Below are 6,021 nucleotides of genomic sequence, written 5' to 3'. Positions count from 1 at the left end.
CTGTTGTGACTCAGGGGTCCTAGGAATGGAGTCAGCTCCCTGCCCGTCACCCTTTATTCTCCCACACACGTGGGTGCACATGGAGCTTTGCTGCAATAGAATGTGTGGTATGTTTCAGGCCTCTGTGGTCTTTGAGGATGTGGCTGTGAACTTCACCCCGGAAGAGTCGGCTTTGCTGGATTGACGTCAGAGGAAGCTCTACAGAGATGTGATGCTGGAGACCTGCAGGAACCTGTCCTCCGTGGGTAAGGATGGCTCCATACCTTCACTGGTCTCTTCAGGAGGAGGGAGAAAAGGTCAGTATTTGCAAATCATTTGAGAGTGTACGTAGAATATCCTTAAGGCTTCACTAATTAGTATTAGAAGTAATAAATGAATGTAGAAAAGTTGCAGAACACAAATTAATATCACAAAATCTGTGCATTTCTATATTTACTACCCACGTAGCTGAGAAATTAAGGAAACAAACCCATGTTCAATTAGTTCAAAGACAATAGAATACCATGTTAAGAGTAAGCAAGGATGTTGAAACATCTTACTCTGGCAGGTATAAAACATTTAATGAAAGACATCGAAGGTGACATTGTCACGGATTGTATGGACTAATTTCTTTGAAAATGCCCATACTATAAAAAGCCCTCTACGTATTGAGTGCAATCTCTATCAATATACTAATAGTATTTTTCAAAGATCTAGAGCAAGAAATTCTAAATTTTCTATGGAAACAGAAAAGATTCCCAACAAACAAAGCAATTTTGAGAAAGCAAAAAACAGTCCTAGATTTCAAACTATAGTAAACAAAACCATATAGTCCTGGCAATAAAAGCAGATACAGAGCTCAAGGCAACACAATAGAGAGTCCAGAAGTCAACCCATGTTTATATGGCCAGATTGTCTACAAAGAAGGAGCTGAGAATATACAGTGGGGAAAAGACTGTCTCTCCAGTAAGTGGTGTTGGGAAAATGAGACAGCTCCCTGCAAGATGAAATTGGAAAGTCTTCGTACCTCTTACCTGAAAGGAAACTCGGTATGGATTAAACACTTCAGGATAGGACTTGAACCCATACATGTCTTAGGACAAAACAGAGGCGCTGAACTCATGGACGTCAGTCTTAGCAATATTTTTGTGGAATTATCCCTTCAGGTAAGGGAAACAAAAGGGAAAGTAAAAAACGGGAACAGGGACGTAACAGACATTTTCCCACCGAAAATACAGAGATGGGCACTTAACGCGTGAAAAGCTGCTCAGTGTCACTAATCATCAGGGAAATGCACATCACAACCACAATGAGCTGTCCCCTCACAGAAGCCAGAATGGCTAGTATCAGAAAGATAAGAAATAACAAGTGATGGTGAAGGTGTGGAGAAAAAAAAAAAAAATCTCGTTGTTGGGATTTAAATTGGTGCAGCCACCTTGGAAAACAGTATGGAGTTTCCACAAAAAACTAAACACAAGTACCATATGTCCATAATTCTGCTTCTGGGTGGGTAAACTTACAAAAAAAACTAACATAAAAAGATATGTGCACTGTCACATTCCCTGTGGCATCAGTCACAATACTTAAGCTATGGAAGCAACCCAGGAGTCCATCAACAGGTGAACGGATAGTGAAGATGTGGTGTCTACACACAAGAGGTATCACTCAGCCATTTGTGACAACACGGTTGGACCTACAGGATATTATTCCAAGTAAATAAGTCAGAAAGGCAAACGTATTTTACTCATGTGTGGAATCGAAACAGCACGATGAATGAACAAACAAACAAACAACAAGAAAGAGAAACAGACTTAAAACTATAGAGATTAAATTGGTGTTTGTGAGATTGGAAGGGGTTGGAGGAACATGTGAAATAGGTAAAGGGGATTGAAAAGTACAGAGTTGGGTTTATTCAGTAAAGAGGTCATGGGAATGCAGAGTCCTGCACAGGGAATATGGGCAGTAATATTGTAGTAGTTTTGTTCAGTGACAGATGGTAATTCCAATTATCGTGGTGAGGATTTTGTAATGACTGTAATTGTCCAAGCACTAGGCTGTACAATGTTACAGATCTTCTGGATCTGGATTTTCCAGATTGCTTGTGGTCCTTCAAATCCTCCCTGGTGAGAGCTCTTCTCAGGGGCAGGACAGCAGCCACACACACACCATCTAATCTCCTAGCGGCACCTGGGGCAGCGCAGACAGGCTCCACCGAGGGCCTCTGTGCCTTCAGAACAGACCAGTGTTCCTCTGGTTGACCAAGTTCTGGAGAAGGAGAAGCATTTGGACACAGCCATTAGAAAGGTGACTCAGCCTTTGCTTGAGAAGATGATGTCTGTCATTCACGTGGCTTCCCCGTTGGACTTTTCATCCATCCTCACCCTCGTGGTGAGCCTTTTGTGTTCCTCTTGTAGAGGTAGGTGTGGACGTGTGTGTTTTGCCCAATTCCTTCCTACTTTGCTTGTCTGATACTTATCTCCACTTTATGTCTATTTTTTTTTTAAGATTATTTATTTACGTTGAGAGAAAGAGTGTGTGGAAGGAGCAGGGAGAGAATCCCAAGCAGGCCCCACGCTGTCAGTGCAGAGCCCACACAGGGCTGGAGCTCGTGAACCATGAGGTCATGACTAGAGCTGAAGTCGGATGCTTAACCCACAGTTTCCAATGGTCAGGCGCCCCAGTCTCCATCTGTTTGGAAGTACTTGTGAGTGAACGGGCCGCCGTTATGTACCCTTTTCCTATTACTGCCAAAGTCCCAAATCACTAGGGTCTTCCGAATTTTTCTTTGGTCACGTGTCCATTCTTTCTGATGAACTTCATCTACATTTCAGGATCAGTGTATGAATAGAAATCAGCATATGGTCTATGTTCTTCCCTTACACACCAGGTCATTTCCAAAGAAATTAAATTAGGCTCCCAATTCTTGTAGTTTCTCCCAGTAAAGGTAAAACGTGTGTATCAAAGACTCCGTGGAACACTTTGCAGAATAGGCTATTGAGTGAAGAGGAAACAGGAATATTTACAATAAAAGATTCCTGTTCTGCTTTTGGAGAAAACCAGAAGTTTCATAGCGGTGGAGCTGAAACCCAAACCCAGGAAGGGTGTGTGAGGTGAGTGACAGTTGTACAGGAGGAACGTGTGGATCCGGAGAGATTGTGAGACTACCTTGAAATTTAAGAACAGCAATAACCCAGCTCAACAATCGTATAGTCAGATTTGCACAGGACAATGTTTTTATAAATGCATTCTGGGTATTGACCATCTGAAAAACAATTCAGTTGGAAATAATGGTCAGGAGAAACTATACGTAAGAAACCCAGAAAGTTATGACTGTTATTAATGCCAATGCATTAATCTTGTTCCACGTTGTAACCATACAGACAGTGCCACAAACGAACCCATTCATTGAAAATGGACATTATGTAGTCCAATGATAATTAACAAGCATCAATAGATCATTTATTAATAAAGAGATCACTTATAATCATTATTCCCTGACAATGTGCCTTCCTATTTTGAACAGAAGTCTTTTGGTGGAGAGTGTCTGTGAACGTTTTGAATGAAGGAGATCAACGTAGAGAAACCCTGAACCCGATTACAAGTCTTACTGTGCATGAGGGGTGTCCTACTGCAGGCAAATCATGCACTAAGTGTAGAGAAGCCTTCACAGATGGTTCCTTCCTAGAGAAGACGTGAAGCTCTCACCCAGGGCTCAAACGTAGTCCCTGTGAGGAATGTGGGCTGGGCTGTAGCTCCGTCTCGAGCCTCAGCACTCACGTGGATGTAGACCTTGTAGAGAGATCCTATGAAGGTCAGGATGCTGGGAGAACATCTGACACAAACGCGAAGAGTCTCAGTAGTGAAAAATCTCTAGAGTGCAAGAAATGTGGAAAAGCTTTCACTTGCACGTCTTCCTTTTAGGGTCGTGTGTCAGTTCACTGTGGACAGAAAGTCCATGAGTGTGACGTTTGTGGGAAAACCTTTATGTGTCACTGCTACCTTACACGTTATGTGAGAACTCACACTGGGGAGAGACTCCTATCAGTGTTAAGAGTGTGGGAGCGCCTTCAGGTATAAGTCAAGCCTGAGAAAACATGTGAGAACACACGCTCAGGAGAAACACTATGAACGACCACACTGTGGGAAAGTCTTCACTTGTCTCTCTTCCTTTCGAGGACACACATGCAAGCACAGTGACATGAAACCTTATGAACTTAAGCACCATGGAAAAGCCTTCAGGTATCCCAGGAATCTTTGAGCACAGACATGCTGTGGGAAAGCATTTCTTCTCCCTTAAAATCTTATTTATTTTTCTTCTTTTCTCTTAAAATCTTAATTAAAATGTGAGCCAATACATTGGAGATGATCCTGAATGCACACAATTTTGGGAAAACTCCAGGTATAGAACTTCATGTATTTTGTTCATGAACATTCAGGTGGGACAAAAATCTGTTCATCGTTGGGAATATGGCTTTGAGTTTCCAGGTGCCTTTTCCTTAATAGGGCTTCCACATGTATGGATTCCTAGTTCATGTCACTGATATGAACACTGATGGTTTTAAGTGTCCTTCTTTGTCCTCTACGTCTGTAGGGTGTAGATGTTGTTATCTCAGACTTGAAGTAATCATATGGTTATATAAAAATATCTGTTTTCCATTACAATGTCTCTTGGACCCTGGGGTGATAAGAAAGTGTCTGTTGAGGGGAGGTGTACATGCAACTTTATATAATTTTAGAGAAATATTTCGTGAATTATACATTCCAGAATATGGCTACTATATGATCATGACACCAGACTTGTCTTATTGAAAGTTCATTTCTGTTCGCTGTTGCGGATACTGGAATTTGCCAATTCTGTGTGTACTTTCGGTCTTTATTATTGAAAGATACATCTCCAGTTCAGTTATCTCTTTATTTAACGGAGATTTGTTAAAATCCCAATATTGGTTAATGTGTTCGGACACTGATTCTTGGTATCTTTGGTCAGTTTTGTTCCCAATTGTGACCTGGAAGAACATCCCTTTGGACCATGACTCAGATTTGCCTGTTTTTGTTTTTGTTTTTGTTTTCCATGAACAGTGATCGTGGTGGAAATACAGTGGGGTGCTTTCCTCTGGCCCCCAGGAGGTAAAGTCTGGAAAGACCAGTACCCTTAATATCAGACAGATCAGTCGGTCAGAATATGGTATCTTGTAAATTTTGGACACAGGAGCCTTTTCCGTTTTATCCCCCCACTGGAGATAAAAACACCTCATTGTTTCCATAGTATTCCACAGTTCCTAGGTACCCCAAAGGCATTCAAACTATGGGAGTAAATGGTTTTGGTTTTACCCTTCACTAAGGTGTATGGCCAAGTAAGCATATGTAACTATCCTGGTGGGTTGGATGTCAAAGGGAAAAGTATTGTTTCCTCAGTACTTTCAAGAGGATTTACAGGGCATTTGGCAGGCTCATTCAGTGGAGCGTGCAACTTTTGGTCTTGGACTTTTGGATTTTGACTCCACACTGGGTGTAGAGATAACGTTAAAACCAATGATAATAAAATAAAATCTTTAAAGAAAAAAAAGGATTTGCAATAGTACACGCAAGTTAATATTTACCACTTTGATCTTTTTTTAAAAGCCCCATCAGTAAACTATGCAAAATCTTCACTGTTTAGAGGAGTGGCATGTAAATTGCCATGGGGAGTCAAAAGGGGATGTGTCAGCATTAAGCGGTCCTGAGGGGTTTTCTTTGGATCCAAATGAGGTCTGGTTCCACGATCAAGTGCCCTAAGTATTGGTCCTGAGTTTGAGCAAACTGCAGATTTTTGAGGCTTTATGTCCCTTTAAAGCCAAAAGTGGCAACAGGTACATGATGTCTTCCACTGGGGGGAAGCAGACAATGAAACTACCTGTGTACTGTAACTAAGTAGAGATGCGGAAGACTCTCTGTTCCAGATCAGTTTTCGTGGTTTGTGAAACGACAGGAAGACCGTCAGTCCCTGGGGCACGACTGTCCAGTGTATTTCTGTGCCTCCAAGAGAGAGCAAAACCTCGCTAC

The 6,021-nt window shown here is 41.8% G+C and overlaps 1 long non-coding RNA gene across 1 annotated transcript; it reads left to right on the top strand.

Annotated features, from left to right (window-relative positions):
* The first annotated feature begins 13 nt into the window (after window positions 1–13).
* Window positions 14–5,012, top strand: LOC121024357 (uncharacterized). Its single transcript, XR_005787683.1, has 2 exons — window positions 14–245; window positions 3,503–5,012. It is a non-coding gene; the product is annotated as an uncharacterized LOC121024357 (long non-coding RNA).
* The last annotated feature ends 1,009 nt before the right edge of the window (window positions 5,013–6,021 follow it).

The sequence above is a fragment of the Herpailurus yagouaroundi genome, unplaced genomic scaffold (genome assembly GCF_014898765.1).
Source record: "Herpailurus yagouaroundi ecotype Mexico unplaced genomic scaffold, PumYag 63939, whole genome shotgun sequence".
Taxonomy (NCBI): Eukaryota; Metazoa; Chordata; class Mammalia; order Carnivora; family Felidae; genus Herpailurus; species Herpailurus yagouaroundi.
Note: the sequence above shows the minus strand (reverse complement) of the source record. Positions and strands in the feature narration are given on the sequence as shown.